At 40.3% G+C, this 24518-nt stretch overlaps 1 protein-coding gene across 1 annotated transcript in view; it reads left to right on the forward strand.

Moving 5' to 3' along the window:
* TENM4 (teneurin transmembrane protein 4) overlaps nt 1-24518 on the forward strand; it is a 355432-nt gene that overhangs the window by 105037 nt on the left and 225877 nt on the right. The window lies entirely within an intron of this gene.

Consider the following 24518-nt stretch of genomic DNA (forward strand, 5'->3'; position numbering starts at 1 on the left):
ATCACAAGGATCTCCGTTCTGCCTCAAGCCATATAGTTCCTCATTCAGGCGTCTTGTTTTTAAATTCATTCTTCCTCTTAAATGATTACCATCATTTTTGCTGCCCTTCTTTGTATTGCAGTCGGTGTTTCTACACCTCTCTAATAGTGTGGGACAACTGAGGTTGATATAGCTTCACATATTCAATAAGTACCCAAAGAAAGAAAGGTCAGGTAAAAACAGAAGGGAGTGACATTGCTTCCTGCCGTTAACATATGCTTGATTAGGAAAAATATCATTAGGATTAGTACAGAGGAGTAGCAAGTCAAAGGAGACAAAGCAGATTTTAGTGTTTTTGCAGAATGCGTTACAGAAATCCTTGCTGTTGCTGCCTGTAACTTTTCTGATACACCAATGAAACTTGAAACAAGAGGTCGTCTCAAAGGGTAATAGCTCCCAGCCAAAATGTGCTTCACTCCACCAGACCACCCATCCTTTCTTTATCAATGAGGTCAAAATAATAGCAATACTTGACACTTTTACACAGATGGGTAAAATCTATTGTGTCATCAGTAGATATTTCCAGAAATCTAACCCATGTAACTGTTTTTAATAGCAGAAGTAGTTATATTGTGCCTTTCCTGTGTATATCTCTAAGCAATTAGGAAACAGTAGGTCTCCCTGTACCTCCTTGAATCAGATAAGTGTGATTATCTCTATTTTACAGAGGTCACAAGTGACTAGCCCAAGGTCACCCAGGCATTCTGTGATACCATCACGGCAGGATTCATCTCCCTTTATTCTCCCTTTTCTGTAACAACCACTACACTATGTTCTCTCCCAAAAGCTACACAGAGACACTTAACACAATTGAGCGCTTCGGTGCAATTGATTTCTAACAGTCTGTGATCCACTTCCTAGACCTGATTTCACCTGCTGAAAATGGCTTAGTATGATCAGGAGTTTTCCCCAGTTTACAGAAATCCACAATGTTCATACATGGAATTCGTATAAAATACACAAATATGGAGCTAGACATCCAAGTACTACATCTGTCTAGTTCTGCATAAAATATCCTGTTTGCTAATGGAATGAGAAATAAATTATTTTCAAACATAGTTGTGAAATTTGCAAAGGCACCTTAACTACCTATTTGAAAATTGTGTCTTAGTTTTTGGCCACATGCCTTTCTGAACAGGGAATTTGCGCTTGAGCTGAATGTTGTGGTAGCTTCTACTTAAAACAGTTTGCTTCATCTTCCATTTCTTCTCTGTAAAAACTTGTGAGCAGTTTATATCAATGTCAGTCCATGCCAGAAGTTCCTCCAATCCATCTTGGGATAAAACACAAACAGTTCTCCTCTGGCTGAACTGCAGATTGGTTGCTGTCACGTGGAAAGCTGACTAAAGCCCTTTAATTTATGAAATGCTACATAGTCCTCAAAAGATTGCCTAAATATTTTACTGCACGTCACTTTTTGTTGGAAACCAGAACCCATATTCGCTGTGCCGTCCATTAAGTAGAACCTCTTCAAATTACATCTGCTTCTAAATGGGAGTTTGTATGTGCAAACTTTTATCTGACAACTTCAAACACGTCTCAGGGCTCTTGCATCTTTTTTACTATTTGCCTCCATCTTGGTTTAGTGTAATATTTATGTGCAGGATTTAGAGGCGGTCTTAAAGCTTTCATTTTTATTTGTTTTTTCCAAATGGTTCTTTGCAGTGTACTGGAAGGGAATAATATTTCAGGTCCCTTTAAAGAATGTGGAAAACTTTCATCTGCTCAGATGCTAAGAGAGTAGGATGTTTGCATGCTACAATGATTGATAAATTATTGTGTACAAGAGGTAATGATAACATTTGAAGTTTTACAGGATTAATTTCCTTGGAAGTTTTTCAGCACAGTAGCCATGGAAAGCTTATTTCAGATAGACTGAGGAACTGAAGGAAAGGATCTTTAGAGATTGGTGTAAGTGACTTGCATGGCAGAAAGATAATCCCTGAACGCACCTGTGCAGAAGAAACACAACGTGTGGATTAGTTTTGTACTTAATCTGTCACTCTGGCATTCCCTCTGTGAACCGCCTGAGTGGTTTCTGCTGGCCCAGCTCAAGTGTCACTGCAGCTTCAGCAGCAGCCACGTGAGCGCCATTGGATTTTGATACTGAACAATGCATGTTTGTTCATTTTGAGCCTGGTGTCTGAGGTGGAGTTTTAACGGTGTGAAAAATGAGGGGAGGAAAGAGAAAATAATAACTTGAGCACTGAAACACGGTGCTCAATACAATTTCTCAAACTTTGCGTTCACATCAGCTGCCCTTTTCACAAGCAGCTCCTCGCCCCATCTCTTATCCCAGTAAAGTGGAATTCTGCTGTTAGTGTTATTCTGCCAGAGAGCGGAGCATAAGGGGAGTCTTAAGTGCCTAGTCCTGCAGTTTTAATCCGTCCAGCTAGCCTTTGCACTTACTGAACCGTAGTTTCTCTTGTATTACAAGTTTCCTTGTTTTCCATTTTGCACTGTGAGAGCCCAAAGTCTTGCACTGGGTGACTGCATGTCTGTAAAAACATGAGGTTTGTAATTTCAGGGAAGTTCTCGGCTCTCAGAGTGCTTCATATAAAAGGTGAGGAGTGAGAAAAAGGGAAAAGATTACAAGGATCTGTCTGTGATTTCTGTCACTGCTGTGCATTTTGGAGGAAATGGCTTACCTGGATGAAGTACTTGTTGCAAAAGCCAAACTTCTGGCAGAAAAAAGAGCATTAAATTCCAACCTGCAACCATTAAAGAGAGGAGGAAGAAGAGAGTAGAAAAAGACCTAAGAGCATTGAAGAAAGCTTTGTTTCAAATATATTTGAGTTTTAAATTGGCCTGGTGTACTTCCTGTGGCATTGGAGTACTGTAAATTGGAGGAGCTCAGGTTGGAAACAGGTCTGAGGCACTGATTTCTGAGCCCAAACAGAGTTGTACTTACTGCCAGAATGGTTTATTCAGCTTGCTGGATGGGGGCCAAAGGAACTGACCGTGTTGTGAGCTGAAACCAGTGCCAGCCAGCCGAAGAATAACATTGCTTTGACTGAAATGGCAACTGTTTGTTTGTTCTTCCAGCAAAAGGGGGAAAAAAAGCAGCTTTTAGTGCTGGTGGTGACAGAGAAGGTTAAAAATCGAAGAGAAAAAAATAAGATTATTGTGAAAGAGGATGAAAGGTTAGGGGCAAATTTTTCTCCTTGGTTACACTTCTCTGGTTGCTTGGTCTTCACTGGTTTGTAATTAAAAGAAAAGCTTGCTCTTGATTAGTTTTAACCTACAGGTTTTTTCCTTCTTCTGCTAAAATATGGTAAATTCTTCTATATGATAAATTATCCTTACTGATAATGGTTATAATGTATCAAACCCATTAGGCAGTGTAGGCACTGTCACAGCAGCATGTGATAGTTGTGGAGGTTACAAGTCATAGGTTTTCATGTGTTAACAGAATACCGAGTAAATGAGCAGTTGAATATGACTTAGGACTTGATCTCAATGACTTTAGCAGGAGTTTAAGGTGAGCAAAATATGCAGGTATTTTCAGGTCTTTTTTTAAGTAACTTATGGAAAAGCTGGCTTTCCCCCTGATGATTTCATGGTCTGTTCCATCGTGAGTTTGGGATGGATCACCTCTTGCTCTGGGTCTGTAGCGTACAGCAGCTCCTTACATGCTGTACCGCAAAGCCGTTCGAGTGCTGGAACTGCCTTGGCTGCACAACTTCTTGCTCGATGCTGCCATTTCACACATGCTGTTTGCCTTAGTCTTCTTGCTTATTTATTCTGAGAGCTTTCATACCGTTTGGATGCTAATAGCTGCCCCGATTGCATGCAAGAGGCACTGGCAGAGAGCTGGCAGAGCTGTGCGGCGGGAATCGCTGCCTGCTGGATTGTAGCTGGTCTAAGGTCAGGCTGGCACCACCCAACAACCCCAGCTGGAGCCAAGTTACTGTCCACCCCCTGTTTGTGCCACACTCATCCTCAGGGAATGTCCACCTTGCCTTTTTCTGGTTGCTATGCAACTGTCAAAACTGCTTTTTTTCCCCAGCTTGTTAGTGTTTCTGGTAAGACAAATGGTTCCAGTTAGGGGATATTACTGGTGATATTAGTAGCATTTTTTTCTGCATGTGTAGGGGCAAATCCTGCATTTGATTTTTCTATCTCTAGAGATGTTTGGTGCTTATTTTGGTATGCCAGCCCCTGGAATTTTCCAGTTACCCAGTATCTTCAGTCCAACTAAAAGAAGAGTAAAATAAAGTTTCTAGTGCTCTTTATTTTATTTAAACAGGTTTAAAAATGGGACAGCTACAGACATTCAAACTGAAGAGGAATATAATCCATACTATGTTATTAAAATACATTTTAATAATAGTTTTAATAATGATAAATATTGAAATAGTAACATATTTAATTACATTTTTAAACTTCAGAAATAGAAATTTTTAAGAAGTCATGTCAATCACATGTTTTTTGGGGGCCCACCTCTTTTTGGAAGAGGTTTACCTAACTCTTTGGGGTTGGGTAGACAAGGTAAGGGGCAACAGCTGGTGAGGGCAAGTCAATTAGTCTCATTACTTGAATTAAGCATGCAAAGAGGAACATGGAAGGTGGTATTTTTTATTTCCATTTTCCAGATACTGTTGGAGAGGAGCAGCTGCTTATGCATATATTATAAAACTTAGTGGTGATTTCAGAAATGGGAGATGGAGTAGGGAAACAAGAAAGGAGAATAAGTTGTCCTCTGGTTCCTTTTTGTCTTTAAATACCTTCAAAGATCTTTATCTTCCCTCTGTATTCCAGGACTATCACCTGGGTACAGTCTAACTTGTTTGGTCTTTCCAGCCTCCTCATACTGTCAACTTTCCTTGTCTCCCAGTGGGACTTTGGGCCAACTATCACCATATGTGACACTCCAAGGTTAACTCCGAGTCACAGGTTGCCTGTGGGGAGGTGGTGTGGTTTCTCAGCTACACGGTCTTCCTCCCTGGAAAGCATGAACTTGCTCCTGCAATGCCATGAGCACCACTTCACAATCCATGAAGGGTTAAATCATATTTCCATGCAGTGATGAACTCTATCACATTACGAAGCATAGCTCAGCTCTACTCCAGGAGAGTGGAAGGACAAAGATTTGGCCCATTGAATTTATACTGCTCCTTTTTAGAGATGTGCCAGAAGGAGAGATTCCTCCTTGCACCAGATGTGCTCTGCTTTAGAGTTGCCATTCTGGGCATTTGGAGGGGAGGCAAAATGACAGGCTAAGCACTAGCATTGCTAATACCTCAAACAAATGTTTTTCCAATTAATTAAAATAAATTGGCATAACAAGAAACACAGTGTGCATCCTCAAAAGTGCAAAGTTGTTTTCTAATGCAGCTTCCTGTTAGAGCAAGTACTTTAATTATCTCTGTTTGCGTTCGAAAGCAAATTTGGATTTTTTTTTCTTAGAAATCAGCATTGCTTGATTCCCATTGCTGTTTAAAAGGCAGCAGTGTGAAAGGCAGCTGTCCTTAACCATGAAGTGTGTTTTCCCCTATGCACATAGGCTGTTCCCTTCAGCCTCCCTTAGGATTGACCTAAGCATGGCTCTAGGTAAAGAACTTTAATCTGTGTTTGTACAGAATCACTCTCTTGGTTTGCATTATTTTATTATTTGAACATAATAAGCTTCAGTAGTTCATGAACAGCGCACTGAAAGACAGAGAGTTGTGACAGTAGGAAAAGCAGCAGGTTTTCCTCATTCAATATAGAGCCTAAAAAAAAGAATGAAAAGACTCACTGCAATTGTCAGTCATCAAATAGCCCCAGCGCTATCAGTAGGAAAGGGAAAAGTATAGAAGGAGTTACTGGCCAATGCCTTACACAAAATAAAACAAGATATTAATACCAAAATATATTTCTTATTACTGCTAGATTCCAGATTGGGATGAAAGTTAATTTGCTAATTGTTTTTCTGTGTGTAGAGTGTTTAGGAAATTGCACGCTACCTCCTTCACCATAAGCAGCACTGGTTATATATTTTTTGAGTTAGATCAGGTTGTCCTAATAAACTAGTCGTGTATTATCTTCTTTGATGCTATCAGATGTTGGACTGGATCCATCCTTGAATGGGAAACCTCCCAGGAATGCTTGCCGATCTTGCTTGAATTGTTGTTGGTGCTTCCTGAAGTATCAGTTTTCGTTACCAGTCAGTGCTGAGCCAATACTCAGGGACAGTATCGGGTGTTCTCTTTAACTGAGACATGAAACCAAAATCTTGACCACTTCTTTGTGGTTCCTTAACGATCTCTTGTCATCTTTGTAATACATGGGTATCCACTCCTCTGTCCTAGTTACATTCTAATTTCAGTAATTCTATTCTACCCCTCCAGATTTTCCCTGTCTTTGCAATTGGTTGAAGTGGTGTAGTCTTTTTTTTTTTTTTTTTTCAATTTGTATTCAAAACTTTTGGTTTACTGTTCAGTGGAGTGAAACATAGTGGACTGGGTTACCCGGAAGATGAGACTAGAAAATCAGGTGATCCTTAAGACGATGAATCTATGCAGTGCCGTTTCATGGTCTTAGGCAGCTGCGATGTGTTTCACTGCAGAGGCACACGAATGCTAGTGAGGTGTCTCCAGTGCCTCTTTACCTCCTGCAGAACTGGGTGGGGAAGGGCAGTTAATTAAATTGTCACAAAACAGTCTAAGATCATCTTGTCTAACCAAATGCAAAGCAGTGTTATCTTAATGGTTGAAAAGCACCTGGCCACTATATGCCCATCACTACCTTTCACATAGCCTGTAAAACCTTTCTCACTTAGTGCAGCTAGGCAGCCTTTAAAATCCTTGCAGATTTTCAGTAGAAGTTAGTGGTTGTACTGTATATTGAGAGAGCAAATCCCAGAATAGGAAAGTTCCTGTTGTATAAAATAAAATCTTTCTAATGCTCTTGATTATGCATCCCAGCTGTCGTTGTTTTGCAAGTCCAATGATTTGAGTTTTTGTAAAAATGTTTGTTTATTGTTTTTTTCCCTCTCCCTGCCTCGTACACACACCAGGAATTCTTTTTGTATCATAGCTCAGCTTTTATTTCCAGCAAAATAAAAGAAAACAAATCACAGCTAATTGGCTCTTTGTTCTCAATTTTTTGACAAGTGACAAACACTGAGATCAGATTGTAGTGCATATCCTGCAGCGGTCATATGGAGCCTGAGTTAGTGAATCGCGAATTCTCCATAAAAGGCTCCCACTTATCATCACGCTGCCTGTGTTTGGGTTATTTGTGTTTATAGGTGCTATGCCCCAAATGCTTCCTCTCATGGTTAAAGGGGTAACCTACAGCCTACCAACATTATGTGGAAAATAGCATTCAGCATTTAGACTTAGCTCCTATTTTGTAAAATTTTTTGCTGTATTTCCTAGCTTTTGAGGCATGAAGGGACTGAACCTTGTTGCCTGGAAATTGTGAGGACTTGGGTAGTACTCCTAAGGCTGAACTCATCCCAGGACACCTGCCCATGAGACCTGCTGTTGTCTGAGATCTGTATATGACTACATCAAAATCTGTCCAGTGCTTGCTGTTCTGGAGGGTCTGGTCTACTCAAGTTTACGTCAAAAGCAAAATTCCTATTGTCTTCATTAAGAATGGACAAGGCCCAGGTTTGGGTAATCAGGGAAGGAAGACATTTCCCTCAGTGAGTTAAGGCAGTTAGTGCTGTAATTTTGTCTCTGTCCAGCCATACCTTGTAAAAGTCAATGGACATTTTGTTGCTGGGGAGAACATTGCATCTGATAGACCATGTAATTAAGAAGTTACTCATTACATTCTGTTTTCATTCTCTCTCGTTTGTGTAGGACAGTATCTCCCAGCCATGTTTTTAAAGCAGTGGAAACTCCAGTGGAACCAGAGATGAAATTCCACAAGGGTTTAGTCGAAGTCCTGCCCCACCATGTTATCTACTTTATTATTTATTTATCTTTACCATAAATAGACTTCATCAGCAACATCATATTTGTACTGAGATGGCATGATTTTCTCCTTTTAATTGACAAGTGCTGTGCTTTCTGCTAGTGGGTAACTTATATAACCATGTGAATGAACAAGAGAGATCATGTGAATTTAATTTAGAGATCCTTCCCCCTCCACCCCCCAGAACTGGAGCCAGCACCAGCTATTCCATAAAAAAGCATGATGATTATTTTCAATAATAATTTGTCTGTCCCTGTAATTCTCTCCTTCTCTCTCTACTGTGTCTCTGTAAGCAAAGGGGAACCTCTGATGACTGAATGGCACTTCCCAGGCACAGCCAACACCAGCTTTGCCCAGCACACTCACGTACGTTTTTGCCCAGCACACTCACATACGTTATCTGTTTGTTTAAGTGAGTACCAGGGAAACAGAGAGGAGGCTGGGACTTCGCTTGTCAGTTTTGAGCAAACATCATGCTGCAATTTTAGACTGCAACTCATCTCAGGGGAGTTTTCTCAACCTCCACATTTGCTGCTTGAAGCCACATACTTAGGTGTCAGATAACCCAGAAAAAGACCCAGGGGCCAACTAGGCCTTAGCTGGGTATTTTTTCTTTTAAAAGAGAACTGATGGGGCATGTGTGAGGTTTTTCCCCCCTCCTTTATCTACTCCGTCCTCTTTAGACTATGCAGAGACTGTAAATCTTCATTTGCTGAAGAAATAGCGAGCATGGCCTGCAGGTATGTAGTTGGCAAGTGGTAAGCAAAGAATTTTCCTGGGTTGTTGAATCTTAACATTTCATTTTCAGTGTTCAGAACTTTATTCCTTTCTCTTTAGTAAGATTTAGTGTAGAGGCAAAAGTCCTATGTTCAAACAGCTGCTATCAGTTATGGTCTGAGTTAAGGAGGGAGAAGGTTTCTGCCAGTTCATTGTGACTATAGAGGAATGGAAATATCAGGAAGACCAAGTGGCACAGGGTTTTTGTCATGGTGGGGATGCCAGTACCAGAGAAATGCTGTCTTCACGGTGCCTTTACTTCTCCAGCTCAGTGCTCAGGAAAATACATCTTAAGACCTCCTTGGGCACCAAGAGCGACGATTAGTGCTTATGGCCTCAATCACTGTGCATTCATTGAACATCAAGAGGAATATGCTCATTGCAGTGGCGAGAGCCATCAGGCTGGCCAGGTGTGTCTCTATTAGCAGAGCTCTTTTTATCTTTGCAGATCACCTTCTAGATGTCTGTGTCCTGTGCTTTAACACTTGTAGGTCGAATTGGGCTGTTGAGGGTGGTAGGCTGCGTTCGAGCTGGCATTGCTCCAGCCTTAGCAGCAAGTTCATATCAGTAATCTCTGGGAGATTTGATTATCAGGGATTTATCAATACATACACAGTGGCCTTGCATGAATTGTCCTGTTGCTTTTAAAGGACACCAGAGGACAAGGAGAGATTTATTTACACACATAAAAATGCAGAAAGATTCCCAGGGGATTTATAAAAATTGTCTAGCAGGCAAGCAGCCTCACTCTCCTGACACTTAAAGAGGGGTACCTCACTGGTACAGACACTTTTATACATTTTACTAAAGGTATGCTTTTCAGAAGTGCCCCAGTGATGTACAAACTAAGTCACAGTAACTTCTGGGAACACTTAGACTCTAAAATGCATGGACCACTTTTGAAAATGAAGCCTAACTTGGGCCTAAGGCTTTCTAGAAAACACATCTCCAATGCTTTCAAAAGTATTGACCTCATCATTTATCTGTTGCACTTTCACACACCTAAATAACTTTGTAAACTTGGCCCTGCACCCCATTAAACCTTATAATTTACCACTGTGACAATAACTAGCTTCAGCACTTCGTACACACAAACTACAAAGCGCCGCTTGAAAGCAAATGAAAAAGAATGAGGAGCTATGTCCCTACAAGTGTACCTTGTGTCACAAATCACAGCCATAGGGGAGCTGATAATTTAGAGGGAGCTGTTTCTGTCAGTTCTGTAACACTGACTGTATGCCATTGAGAGGGAAGGTGAGCCCACAGGAGAGGCTTGCTTGAAGCTATCACAATGATGAAGTGAAATTTAAAATTACATTAGATGTTTGCTTAAGAAACAGCAGATGAGGCCCTGCGGATTCTCAAATCCTCCTTGCTACAGTGTAAAATGAAACCATAACCATTTGTTATTCTTCCACTGGCGTCTAGGAAGCCGAGGCAGAAAGGGATGACCTTTTAATGATGCTTTCCGGCTTTTTAAGGGTTTGAATGTGTTGCTATTTTTGGTTCCATCCAAGGTTCTGGTCATACAACTATATGAAACTGCCTTTTCTTCACTTGAAAGTTTGAATTATTTTCAGTATCGCATCAGTGAGATCTTAAAGGCATTTCAGCCCTCCTTCACAGATTTTGCATGAATGTATCAAGTCATTTGAAGTAATACGGTGAGAGCTTAAATTAAAGTCGCTCATAGTGGCAAGGGAATTAGTAAATGAATTTGGAAACAGGACCTCTGATCGCTCAAAAACTCTTAGCTGATGTGCGGAGCAAGTGGGCCTTCCTTCTTTGAAGGAATATCGCTGTTGACATAGCTTACATTATAAAATATAAATTAGGGCTCTAAAGGATTTAAATGGTTTAAATACAGGTTTGCAATTCCCCCAATGATTGCAATATAGTTTTTCCCATCGCCAGGATAATTTTAATTAGACTTGGAAATGGAGACTTCTCAGTAAAATAGGATCCCATGAATAGCCTTTGTTTTCTCAGTGTCGTGACTAAAAATGGCACATTTTGCTCTAAGGTGATGTATAGCCAGGCAGTGTTTTCTAGGTTGTGAACTTTTGACACCAATGAGAATAATTCCTGCCAAACAAAAATCTATTGCTGTTCAGATTCCTTGCATGACTGTATTCATGCAAATGTTCCTCACAGTCCAACATGAAGTAGTGTATTATAAACCATTATAACACAGTCATCCTTTTCTCTGAGTTTCAGATCATTAGCATAGGTCCAACAGTATAGAGGACCAATTTCCATGATAAAGAAAGTCCTCTCCCATTTAATCACTTACCACCAAATGAACCATTTAATGCCACATTCAGACCTATTGTTTGAGGATTTCCCAAGGCTCCCCTTGATCCACTTACACTCCCTTATCTGCCTTTTGTCTCTTGTTAACCTGGTTGCTTTTTATAAGGGGGGGGGGGGGGGGGGGAGGAGGAAAAATCAAATCAATTGCAAGAGGCCTGCAGCTGTTTAATTAAACTTTTTTCCCCCTTCAAAAGTCGCTTGATATTTCTTGAGGCTTCTTCTTAGCAGCATCTAATCACTATAATTTAACAGATTCTGTAATTACCTGCCTCACATGGAATGGCTTGATTGCTGTTTCTTTGTCCGATCTAGTTCAACTTTAAATGACAGCTAAATTTATGCTAGATGAATAGCTTGTGGAGTGAGAGCCATGTCGGGGTGGTCTAGATTTATTTTCAGCCTTAAAAGCTTCTAAAAGAAGAGCAAAACATAGTTCTAAGTTCACAGAAGAGTGGAGGTGCAAGGCTTCTGTGTTTATATACTGAGGACCAGCTCCTCTAACCTTTGCTTTGAGCAGAGCATATGTGGTACTCATTTGGGAGTATATGGGTAAGTAAATTCTATTCAACAAGAGTAAAAAGCTGTGGAACATGCCCCAGAAGGTGTATGAAAACCACCGACACTTTGAATAACGATTCCACACAGTCTGACAAATTCAGGGATGTGGTAACAGTGTTGTTTAAGCCAGGAAATTGAGCATTTGACTCCAACTGTATTTAACTTAGTTCTGGCTGTGCCTAAATAGTGTTGTCTGTATTCAAAGAGCCACAGCTGCCATCAGTATGTTCGAGCAGCATTCTCCAGTGGTTCCAGTCTGGTTATGTCTGTACTTGGAACTGAAACTTTCCTGGGCAATGAGGCCGGGTGCCGAGGAACAGCCTGCATCCATGCAAGTAAATATGGTAGCCTAGAAAACAGGGTGGCTGCATGTGCACAGACCATTAGGCATTGCTCCTGGACTATGATATCTCTTGAAACATGTGTGGCCAAAACTGTGGCAGAAAATGCTGGTGATATCGTCTACCCCACTAACAGGAGCGGTGTGCCAGTGGGTGTGCAGAATCGGACATTATATTGGTTAAAGCTGGACTGGGTGATGGGTCTAACATGTGCTTCTTTCAGTGACATCGAAAGAACAGGAAATGCTCTTGTGAATGCAGAAGTGAGTGAGAACCTTGTTTTCCCCACTGTGTATTATTTGCGTGTAAGGTAGGAGTGGTACAGCAGGGGATAGACATTCACGAAAGAAAAGATGAAATAGCACAATTGGTCCCTTCAGCTCCCATTGCAGGATTGCTTCCTGCAGTCCATTTTTATATACTTTGTACTCTTCTGGTTTTAATGTTCAAAGCAATGAATTTTCCTTTAAACATAATGTGGAATTAGATAACATTAAAAACACATCCGACGATGCCGAAAAATGACAGTCCATGCTTATAAACTAATACATAAAATAATACTTATTTAAACACTGTGCTCCCTAGGACAGCCTCATTTCCTAAGGGTCTCAAGGGGAGAGCAATCATACAGTATAATCTTGTTAATTTAATATACGTCAGTGCAATGCAAACAATAAATACAGAGCATTCAGACTAGAAATTGCAGTAACTATATTAAACAGTCACAATTTCAGTTCATTATGCACTGACAAGCTTCTTAAGATAAAGATATACTATTTTCTTTAACTCAAACAATATGTCACATTTTTAGTAATAATAGTATTTAGCAATCACATAGCATGATTCATCTTCAGAGTACTTTAAAAATAATAATGTTTTAATCCCAAAGATGTGCATAGGTAAATATTATTAACCTATTGCACAGATGGAAAGATTTATAGGGGTTAAAAAGCTTGCCTTGGACTACAAGGATAGTCACAGTCAGTGGTGAGATGAGGACTCATGCTGCCCTGTTTTATGTTTAGGCCTTTTTTGACTCGTAAATTGCTGGAGGAATCTCTGGAGCCGTTCAGCCTCTTCCATGATTTGTCCCCAAACTCTACACATTTCTGAAGCTGTCCCCATTCTTCACTGCTGGTTTTTTTTCAGCTGTGTAGGCCTGTATATCTCCCTTTTTATGCAAACGTAAGTCTTTCTGGAAGGCCAATTATTTCTTGACTTTACATTAAAGTAGCTGTTTAGATAAGAGGAGAGATAATTCCCCTGATTAGTGTCTTAGGAGTTATTTTTCTTATAACCTTGTAAGAAAATCTAGCCAGATCTCTGTCTCTCTCTCTCTTTCACCCCTGCATGTCTTGAGATACAAATTCAGGATTAACATTTCTCTTCATCTTTCCTTTATCAAATGTTTATTCAAGCAAGGGAAACAAAGAGGCATGGTTGTAAGCTGTAGGACACCTACTGAACTTAGACCTGCTCCTGCAGACTTGCAGAAATGATTATGTGGGAGATTATTCTTTATTTGGAGCTCTCTCTGAGTGAATTTTACTTTCTTAATAGCCACACATTCAGTTTTCAGGCACTGCCTAGAATAAGAACACAGTAAAAGTAGCTGCCTCTTGGTATTCCCAGGAATTCTTTTGACAAAAGGATTAGTCCAAATACTATAATGGATTTACATGGTAAGAAGGTGGATTGCTCAAGTACCAAAGTTTTCTAAAATTCAAGCAGAGCTTATGCAAGTCTTGCAGTTTTGAAATCAGTATGGAAAAAGAAAGGCTACATTTAAGACCAGCTAGAACACTTTTCAGGATTGCTTATCTGTATTTACTATGTGGATGTGGAGTAAGCAGTGAATGAGGAGTATGAAAATGACATTTCAGGTCAAGATGTGCTATTAAAATGCCTCATAAGCATGCTTTATATCTTTTTTTCTGTTTTGTACTTGAACCCAAGTCCTGTCCCATCAAGATTTTTTGACACAAAAGAGTCTGATTTTCAGAGTTGATCAACACCCCTGTGTCTCAGAAATTTCAACAGGAGCTGACTTGTCCTGTGTTTCAGTATAGGAGACCCAGTCTGTGAGAGGCTCAGTCATGTAATCAAACTTGGGTTGTACATGAGTTTGTGATCTTGTGCCACTGAACTTTAGTAAGTATAATAAATATTTCCTTCACTCAAAAGCAAACTGGACAGGCACTCACAAAAACTGTTTTGACGGCACTTTTCTTGTTCTAGTTATTCTTGAAGCATTAGGAGAGTTACCTACATCAAAAATATGAAATAAGAATGGTGATTTAGTTTGATGGCTACAGAGCATTGAAAGCCTGCTTAAGATGCACTATACAGCGAGGCTTTTTCACTCTATTCATCCTTGCGTTGGCATTGAGAGCTGCTGGGGACAATTACAGGAATATTACCACTAGCCTGTAGAACTGGACATTTATAGATGGGTTAAAAGACAGCAGAATTAGAGGACTATGAAATACTGAATTTAGGAGTGGTTGTTAGCAGGTAATAGGATAGAGGAACATCATGTCTGGCATATGATAGAAAGATGGTACATAAGGTAAAGTTGATGAAATACAGCTGAGGAATAAGACCATGATTTACAGCAATATCTATACTATTATTTGAAGTGTTGCCTTCAAAATAAGTTATTTATCTTCCAAACGTGTGGGAATCTGGCAATGCAGATGTCAGAGCTGATGGTTGCCTGCGGTTACACGTGCACAGCTTTCATGAACTCTTCAGTGCCTGTGACCAAATGCAGCATCTGGCTTTTCCAGTCTATGCTGCTTTGCTTTACTCACATCTCTCTTTTCCTTTTCTATTTTCTTCTAGCTTTCTTTAGGTTGAGCTCCTCAGCCCACAGAGAATTCTCTTTTGCCTGCTCAGAGCTTTCTGTCTGGTACTGTTTATCACCAGCCCTTCGTTAACTCCTTCCACTGGCTTTCCATTGCTTGCTTTTCAAGGCCCAAAGTATCGCTCAGACCCTTGTCCTTTACCTTGTTCCCTGTAAGCCTTCCAGTCTGCCAGTAATGCCAGATGCAGTGCCACCTTCCCCCGCAGGCTCTCCTGTCCTTGCGATGGCTTCAGGTTTACGATGCCCAGGTTTGCCATGTTTGCTAACCCACCTCCTCACATCCTTGCTGAAAAAAAGTTTCAGACATCTGTCCACAAGAAGCTAGTTTATCCCCTTGTCCAAGTGAAATCTCATGAACACCAAGTTTATGGGTTGGAAGTCATTTATGTAGTCAAAAAGCACAAGTCAAAGTGGTTCATGTCATTTTATAAAAGCATCTAATAATGTTTGGTCTCTCCATCATCTCTAGGAGCCTGAAGAACTGGCTGAGACTAGAGGGCTAGTCTGTGAGTGGCTAACACTGATGTAATAATTTGACTATATTAATGTCACCATGGCTGTTCCATGGCATTTCTATTAGTAATCCTAACTTTTACTTAAAATTTAACTAGAAGTTCCATAGGGCCTCAGCTTTGATATTTTGGTGACTTGTAGTAGCCCTTGAGGAAGTCCAGCCTCCGTACCTTCTCAGTGCTTTGCAAGCAAGGGGAAACTGGAGCTCACTAAAGAACATCACATCAACCCAAGGGACACAGTCTTTAGGGATGGACGAACTGCGATTAACTGTAACCATTATGTGCTTCAGATACTGAGCGAGTATAGCCCAGTGTCACCAGTATGGCTGAGCCTCTTGCTCGCTACGCGGGTAGTTCTGTGGCAGTATCTGAGCACTTCACATAAATATGTTTATCTTCCCAGTAGCTGGCTGAGACAGGACAGTGCTGGCAATAGGACTGCTACTGGTGTAGGCTCTGCGACACGTAATGAGCAGGTTTGATTCCCTCCAGCAGCGAGTGGTTTTATGAATACACAGTGTGGATCTAACTCACATCTGAATTATACCAGCGCGAGTCTGCTGAAGTTAACAGATTTATTCTAGACTAACGTTAAGTGTACCACAGATTAGATTCTCTCTCATACAGAATTCATTATACCATCAAGTTGTCCTCTGGTCAGACCCAGTAATAACTATGCAAGTTACTATAAAATATGGTGCAGTATGTGAAATAGCTCCACAGTGAAAATTGCTGCAGTAACATACAATTAGTCTGTGCATTGACACTGAATAGCAAAAGGATGTTGAAACAAAATCCAGACTCTGCAGGAATGGAGATATTTAACATCTCTGAGAAATACCTTGCAGCAGCACTTGTCAAATTCCTTTTCAGCTGTAGTTTCCCCTGTGTGTGCATGCTCTACTAGTTTTTTCAAGAAACACCATTGCTCAAGGGCCTACCTTTTAAAATGTCTTTCAGCAGATGCTAAAAATAATTCTGTCATTGTCGTTAGAGACTTGGAGTGATAGATCAAAAGTCGATTAAAATATTTAGCGCCATAGAGATAATTTTCTATGTTCTAAAATTTCTGATATACATAGCAGTCCTCCTTAATGAAACTTTTTGAACCTTGATACATTCTCAAACACTTTGTCTTAGTTTAGATGGAAATCTAAATTTTCTTCTCTGTTATTCCTGTGCTAACATTTATCTCCCACAGAGACAAGAGTAGGATTTTGAGATTCTGAGAGCAGCTTCAGATGTAGGTGCGTCAGGGCCACCACCAGCTGGTGGAAAAAAAGGTGAAGGAGAAGATCAAGAGGGAAGGGATGGCATCTCGAGGCTTCTGCAGACTCTATTCTGTGTTGGGCTGCCTCGGTAGAATAATTGACCAAATTCCAATCACATACAATTAGGTAGACCCAGTAAAATCAGTAAATTGTCTTTACATGAATTTGGCTTCAGGTGTTTTATTGGTGATAATATCTGAGGTTCAAACAAACCAGTTTAGCTTTCACTGTCCAGGTTATGTCAGCTGGTTTGTAAAGTTAAACTTGTAAACTGGGCATGCTTGATGTGAAACTATAAACACAGTGTTACTTTCTACCTGAAGACTGTTGCAAGTATTCCAAAGTAGTGATTTAAAGCGAATCTATGAAAGCATTTCCAATTCCAAGAGAACACAAACATATGGAATGGTGTATAGTGGAACACATTTTCATTTTCTTAACTATGTATTGTATACTTCTGTTTCTACACTAAATGCATCTGACTTTGAAACTGGTGAAAAATAAACTACTTCCACTTGTGCTAGTGGTACAAAGTGATGGCAGATCCATGCACTCATTTTGTAAAAGTTCTTGCATTTTCTCAGACTAGGACTCTTCACAGAAAGAACTGGTAATTACACTTGTCACCCTCTCACTTGGCTACAGCTGCAAAGATATAATACAGTAGCAGGCTCATATTTAAAATGGCATTGACTCAACTGTAACTCCCAAAGGTCACCATCATTAAAATCTAGGGCATGAGGTTTATACATGTCACTAAGATCATGCAGATGAAGAAAATAATCTACAGGGAAAGAGATTTCAGGAGCCAGTAATTCTCCTATCTTTCAAAGCACTGATTATATAATGCCTAAGCTAGTGGGGGCTGCAGAAAATAGAAATATACAAAAAAGAAAGCAAAAAATATGTATGAGGTAAAGCAAATAGCACTTGTGTTATAAGATCAAGGCTGCCCCTGGTCTTCAGTGCCTGGACTTTCTCATGTTTTTCTTCATCCCATAGGACAATATTGAGCATTGTTATTCATATGATAATGAATTGCACATAACAGGGAACTGGCAGATGTAGTTGCTAAGCCACTCTCCATCATATATGAAAAGTCATGGCAGACAGGCAAAGTCCCCAGTGAGTAGAAAAAGGGAAATATCACACCCATTTTAAAAAAGGGTGACAAGGAGGACCCTGGCAACTATTGACCAGTCAGATAGTTCTGTGTCTGGTAAGATTGTGGAACAGATCCTCCTGGAAGCTATGTCAAGGCATATGGATGACAGCGAGGTGATTAGAGACAGCCTGCATGGCTTCACCAAGGGCAAATCATGCCTGACTAATCTAGTGGCCTTCTACAATGGAGTGACTGCATTGGTGGATAAGGGAAGAGCAACTGATGTCATCTATCTTGACTTCTGTAAGGCCTTTGACATGGTCCCACATAACATCCTTGTCACTAAATTGGAGAGACGTGCGTTTGGTGGTGTGGTGGGCTGACCTTGGCTGGCTGTCAGGTGCCCACCAAGCCACTCTATCACTCCTCCTCCTCAACAGGATAGGGGAAGAAAATACGATTAAAATCTCGTGGGTCAAGATAAGGCAGGGGTATCACTCGACAATTACCATCACAAGCAAAACAGACTCAACTTGAGGAAATTAATTTAAATTATTGCCAATTTAACAGAATAGGATAAAGAGAAATAAGAACAAATCTAAAGACACATTCTATGATTCTGTGATAACATTGAAAAAAAAGTGCTTGGATGTGGATTTATCCAGGCAATGACATTAGCTCCACACCAACCTGAGGTTAATGTATGCATGTGTCTAACTGTATGTAGGATTCAGCACACTTCGGCATCTCAGAGTTACAATCGTTTGTTTCCTTGGCATATATTGATTCCTGTGCTATGTACTGACGATCAGATCTCTTTCTTGTCATTTTATATATGTTCTGTGTGATATCTAGATAAGCTTTTGTAGTGTCTTCTTCCCCCTCCCCCTAAGTCCTTCAATATGCTGCCAACACCTCTGACACTGCCTGTTTTGTGTCAGGTTACAATATGAGGACCCACTGAATCAGTTGCTTTAAATCCATATTGGACTATTCGCTGTAGCATCCTTGTTTTTCACAGGATTTTTGATTGTGTGTGCACCTGCATTATAACTGAATGAGAAGTTGTAAAGTTTTCAGATTTTAATGGATTAATAGTCACTATTAAATGGGAAAGTATGCACTGTAACTGTCTGTGCAAAGAATATAGAGCCAGGAATTAAGAATTATTTTGTAATTGATTACAAAATGGCAAGGGTGGCACAGAATGATCTGTGAATAACCTAGAGAGAGGGTATGAAGAGGAGGGGGATAGAAGACAAAAAAGAGAGTTGTAATTGCTATAATAGCCTGTAAATGATGAAGCAGATAATGTGACTAATGATCAGGAAATTTTCTTTAAGATCCATCTCTCAGCTTGACCTCACAACAACCAGGTCAGACAAAAGTCCCAGACTGGCGGGTAAGATACAATCTTGTATGAGTAGAGGGAGAGGTTGACTGTTAAGAAGAACCTGATAGAAATTTTGCCACTGATTTAATTATGATCAGGTTTGGGCATAATATGTTACCATGGCAATTGTCTCTTAATTACTGAGTTCTCACAGGGATAGTACAAATGAAAACCAAACAAAAAATCAGCAGAAATGTTTGATCTTTTCTACCACAACTGCAAATGACTGGGTTTGATGTAGAAATGACTGGGAGATATTCAATGACCCATACCATATGAGTTTCATTTAGATGATCCTCATGGTCCTGGCAGCACAACTGGAGAGTCTATAAGGGGAAAAGGAGGAGACAGATAAGAAGAGTATGCCTCAGAATGTAATCATTTACAATTTAGTGAACTAGATTCTGATCTAACTAATACCTTGGCTTCAGTGGAATTTATTTTGGATTTACCTTGGTGTAAACAGGATCATATCTGATCCAGATCTGGATCACTGAACCTTATCTATCCACAAGAAATATATCTGGTATTTCCTGTAATGTGTGGTATAGTATGTCATGGTAGTATTTGCTAAATCACATCACTTGAAACTTACTCAGCCTGTTTTGGAAGGGCAGTTAATAGGGAAAGAGGATTTTTTTTAATGTCATGTTTGATGTCTTTCTTTCAAGGGTAACTTCCAACCTCCATCAGATTGTGGTTTCATTCTAATTTAAATCATTAGATTCAGGGGAGGACAAGGTAATCCATCCTGAAGAAAAAAAATAATCAATGCAAGTAGGTGTAATTAGTAGTACTTTCCTCTGGTAAGTCAATGGTGTAGAAAGAACTGAAAAACCACTGCAGACTACATTTGTTCTTCCTAATGTATTGTGACTCCCTCACAGCTTTTATAATGAAGTTGTTTAGATCTCCTCTAGGAATGATACGTCTTTTTTTCTGGTTAAACATACTGACAGGCTCTAATATGCCATGAATAATTCTATCTATCAAGAAAGATCCAGACACACAGACTCATGTGGGCAGCCGGAGTTTTAATTTTCTTATTTGTTGAAAACCAAAATAAGCCTTTGATGAAGTGCTTACTTCACACTTCATGTTTTTACTGAGTTTATTACATATATTTATAGGTGTAAATCCTTGGGGATATTCTATCTAAATCTGAACTTGCTTCCAGTCCCTGGGAGGCTAGGTGCAAATATTTGTGTGCTATATATGTTGTTGACTGCTCCTTTGCATTCATTCTGATTTGCCAAGAGAGTAGTCTTTTCTTAACAACTTTAGTAACATAAATTAGAAAAAGGAAATAGTAGTAACCAAAAGATGAGAACATGACTACTCCATGTGTTTCAGTTTTTCCACCAGTCAGGTTATTTGTTTCATAAACTTGAGCTAGTGGGAGTAGGCGTAGCATACATCAGCATCTGAAATGAAAAAAAAAACCCAACAAAAACCAACCCACAGTTCTTTTTGGAGTGCTCCTAAGCTGCATCTTTTCTGGATGTTGATGTAGAAGCAGATGTTTGACCAATAATATCTTAACACAATTTTGCACAGGTTTTGCCTGATGATTTTGTGTACTCACATTAGTTCAGAATACTTTGCTCTGGATGCCTGGCAGTTTTGGAATATTCCACCCACTTCCTTTTCCTTCCCCTTTACATCTTGCTGGAGTCCTCCTTCCAGTCTTATCTTAACTTGTCCAGCCTTGAGTTTTGTCTCTATAACTTGCATCACAGCAGTATCTGTGCAGGTCTTCAGAAATGCCTAGGATCAAATGCTTAGGGGAAAGCATAAGAACATTATGTACAGGTATAGAGTAGCCTTCACAGCTACAAGAAAAAAAAACAAGGGAAGTGCCCCCCCTGGGATTTTTCTGTATAAAGAGGCACAATTCTCCTTCCTGCTGCTGATCAAAGGTCCCTGTGGCTCAAGCTGTGTTTTGCTAGAGCTGTAAGGAATCATGTTGGCATAACTCTGACCCTGGCTCAGAACTTAAAACCAATTGCCTCTGGTACTGAGATCTGAGCGGTAGACACTAGCCCAGTATCACATCCCACCATCAAACACTACTCTGCCAGCTGTCACAGAACTGACCCCTTCGGTAGCAATCTCTTTTGCCCAGGTGAGTGTATTTGACATCAGACAGATCGGACAGACTACACTTGCACACCACAGCTTATAGTTTCTGTATCAGAAACTTGCAGCATATGAAAACCTATGAAAGGCTGTTCAGATCACTACTGAGCTGGAGTCTTTGCTAATTTTCCCTGAGAAAACCACTCTGTTCTCTTCATTGTGCCAGACGCCGAGTTTCCAGACAGCCTTCCACAGCTCATCCAGCTCCAACAGCTAAGTTGCCTTCGTCTGCAGACAAGCTGTTTGAGCCACAACGCTGTTCCATGTCAACCAGAACTTTCATTCCGCTTCCGTACCTGTTCATTTGGCATGCTTTGTAGGTAGAAACCCTTTTGGAGTCAGCAAAATATTTATCAGTAACTCCAAGTCAGCTAAGAAATAGAAATGCTATTGATACTTGTGCATGGATCCTTGCTTGATTTGCTAGAGATAGTGGTCTCTAGCAAAGGATGCCTGTAGCGACAGCCAGAGGCAGCTTCTGGAAAGGGTGAATCAAAGTTTCTTGATTTATTTGGGTACAAGTGTTATTAATCTGCCAGCCTTCAATTCTGAATGGCTAATTATCAGACATCACTGGTGTGATACAAACTTTTAATTAACATAAATTCTCAGAATCGTTGATTCCCACTGGACTGCAGAGGGAAGTTTAGAGTTACTACAAACTTTGGTGACTGTAGTATACATATAGAGAATACATCCCCTCCATGCAGTTTTGATGACTTCCAGTGTTTCATCCACAATTTTGACACCTTTCATCATTATGAGGAGGCCGTTTGACTGGAGAAGTCCCTCATCATAAGCTGTATGCTGTCTTCTGCGGATGATCTCATGGAGATCCTAAATCTTTTAGAGGGAGGAAGAAAAATAAGGTTCTTTTTGCACTGAAGGACACTTAGGTGATGTGTCAGTTCACTGGAGTGACACATCACCTAAAAAAAATGGAGCTTCCTCCAAGACAGAGAGATGATTGTCACCACTTTCTTTTTCTCCCCATAAAATCTTGAACTCTTCAATATGGAGGCACCATTTTACCTAAAGAAGACCATACACTGTCTGCAGATGTAGTGACTAAAGAAAAGCAATAATTTTGGCAGGTTTGTTAAAGAAAGTTTCATAATTCATCTAACAATCTGTATTTGCCCTCCCAATGCAATCACTTTCATTTTCAACTGTGTTTTCTAAGAAAATAAGGCCTAAATAATTGTATTGCCTGTCTGCCTGACATCCTGCACATATTTTTTTAAGCTGTTGGCCAGTTTCAGCTGCTTGATGGGAGAGCAGAAGTCTCAAAGATACCAAGTTCCTACAAGTTTTGTAGAAATTGGTGCCTTTGTGGAAGAAAGGAAAGAGAATTACACTGATGCCCATTCTTTTTGTGAGCAGCCTGCAGGTCACCCAAAACATGTGCTATCAAGCAGCCATCACAGACACTCATTATTACTTCTGCTGTTTCAGAAATAACTTGTTTCCAAGAGTCATGCAAAAATACCTCCAGAAGGCTGAGTTCCAGCCATAATCTCGGTCATGTATTCTCTGTAGTTCTGTGCTTTCTGTCCTCACTCCATTTGAAGGACTCTTGACCTTTGTAGAAAGCTGTCTCTTGACCACTCTTCCTACCCTGCCACAGCAGCACCATATTCTATTTGTTTTTGGCAGTTACAGAGGGACTACGCAACTGCTGATCCATACTGCCCATCGTGCCTTGCACATGGAAATAAAAGCTTATTCAAGGTGCATCCTTGGTCTCAGCAAATATATATGTCCAAAAGATAATGATCCTGAATGCATGCAATATGTGTCCATCAAGAGTGGAACCAAAATGGACAACAGATCTTGAAGAATTCCTGTTTCTGCCATCCAAACCGTTTCCTTTTGAAAACCTGAAACATTTGAGCTCAGTCATCCGATTTTAATTGCCACCACAGAACCCTGCGTGCCTTACTGGTCTCGTTCTTTTGCTGTTCTCCTGATGTTAATCTCTGTACCACAGCAAAGCTTTTACCAAGTCTTCCGGATCTCACACACACATATTCCTAGCTAGAGGCAGGATTGGCTTAGAGAAATGAAATCCATAAGTTCATGTGTACTTAGTCACAAATCTTTGTGCTTGACTTTGTTTTTGTTGCTTCAGAGTTCCCTATGTTAATGTTCAAATTGAGCACAGGTCCTTTCATCATTTCATTACCTTTAATTATAGTAATAATCATCTTAATGTGGAGTCCTGTTATCAGATGCTCTTAACTAATTAATGCTGTAAATTACTTGGAGAATCTAGGGTGAAAGTTGCTATGCAATAAAAAATATTATTTATGTTTCTGGTTCTCAGTGTATACCAGATAGATTATTTTAAAAACATCATGTCCCAAATAGGGAGAATATCACTTTACTCCTCCACTAGACACTGTGCAATTACACAGAAGCTTTTGGAGTTTGTAACTGGCAGCTTTACTACCATGAATTTGAAGAAATGGAGAGTGTGAATTCCCTGCTGCCCAGAGTTTTTCTATGAGGTCAGGCCATCTCTTGGCCCAGAAGATCCCATCAGAGTTGGGTCTGTGGGTTAACTTCAGGGACCAGTCTGGTGCTTTGCCTATGAATATTCCAGGAGATAACAGACTGGATTGGATAGGAGAGAGGTGCTGAGAAATTTGAGCATCTACTTCCAACCCCCCTTGTTTATACGGCTGATAATATATGGCTTTAGGGACAGTTTGGCAGGGCTTGGGGAATTCAGATTTGGCTGATGGGGGAAGATCAGGGATGGCCCAGCAGAAAACTGATAGTTCAGAAGAAAAACTGTGGAAGAGTTGAAGACAGTCTGGTCCTTCTGTCAATGACCCTTTCTTCAAGGCTAACCTTCCCCTTCACTCTTGCTCTTCTTCTCTGGCTTCATTTATGATTTTTCAGTGTGATGGGTTTTTTTCTGGCTGCAGTTGAATGTTCCTCACTAACTGTATCCACAAACCATGCTCTTTTGTTTTTCTTCAGTGAGGCATCAAATGCTCATTAATCTCAGTGCATCCCCAGCTTCTAAAACTTTCCTTAGGAGCCGTATACTGCCCACACTGTGCACAAAACTGCCGCTGACATCAAGAGTTACCTTGCAGATCAAGGCAAGTATTGACAATACAGGAGTTTTGCTGCCGATCAAGGGCAGGGTGTCTCTGTGGGAGTTTCTGCACGTTTCTTTCCTAAATGGTTACACTGACAGGGAGGTAGGCTGCTAGATTCATAAGGGCAAACACAGATCTGTCCCTGTCATGGCTTGATCACTGGGACCAAAGAATAAA

Source organism: Mycteria americana, chromosome 1 (assembly GCF_035582795.1).
Source record: "Mycteria americana isolate JAX WOST 10 ecotype Jacksonville Zoo and Gardens chromosome 1, USCA_MyAme_1.0, whole genome shotgun sequence".
Lineage (NCBI taxonomy): Eukaryota > Metazoa > Chordata > Aves > Ciconiiformes > Ciconiidae > Mycteria > Mycteria americana.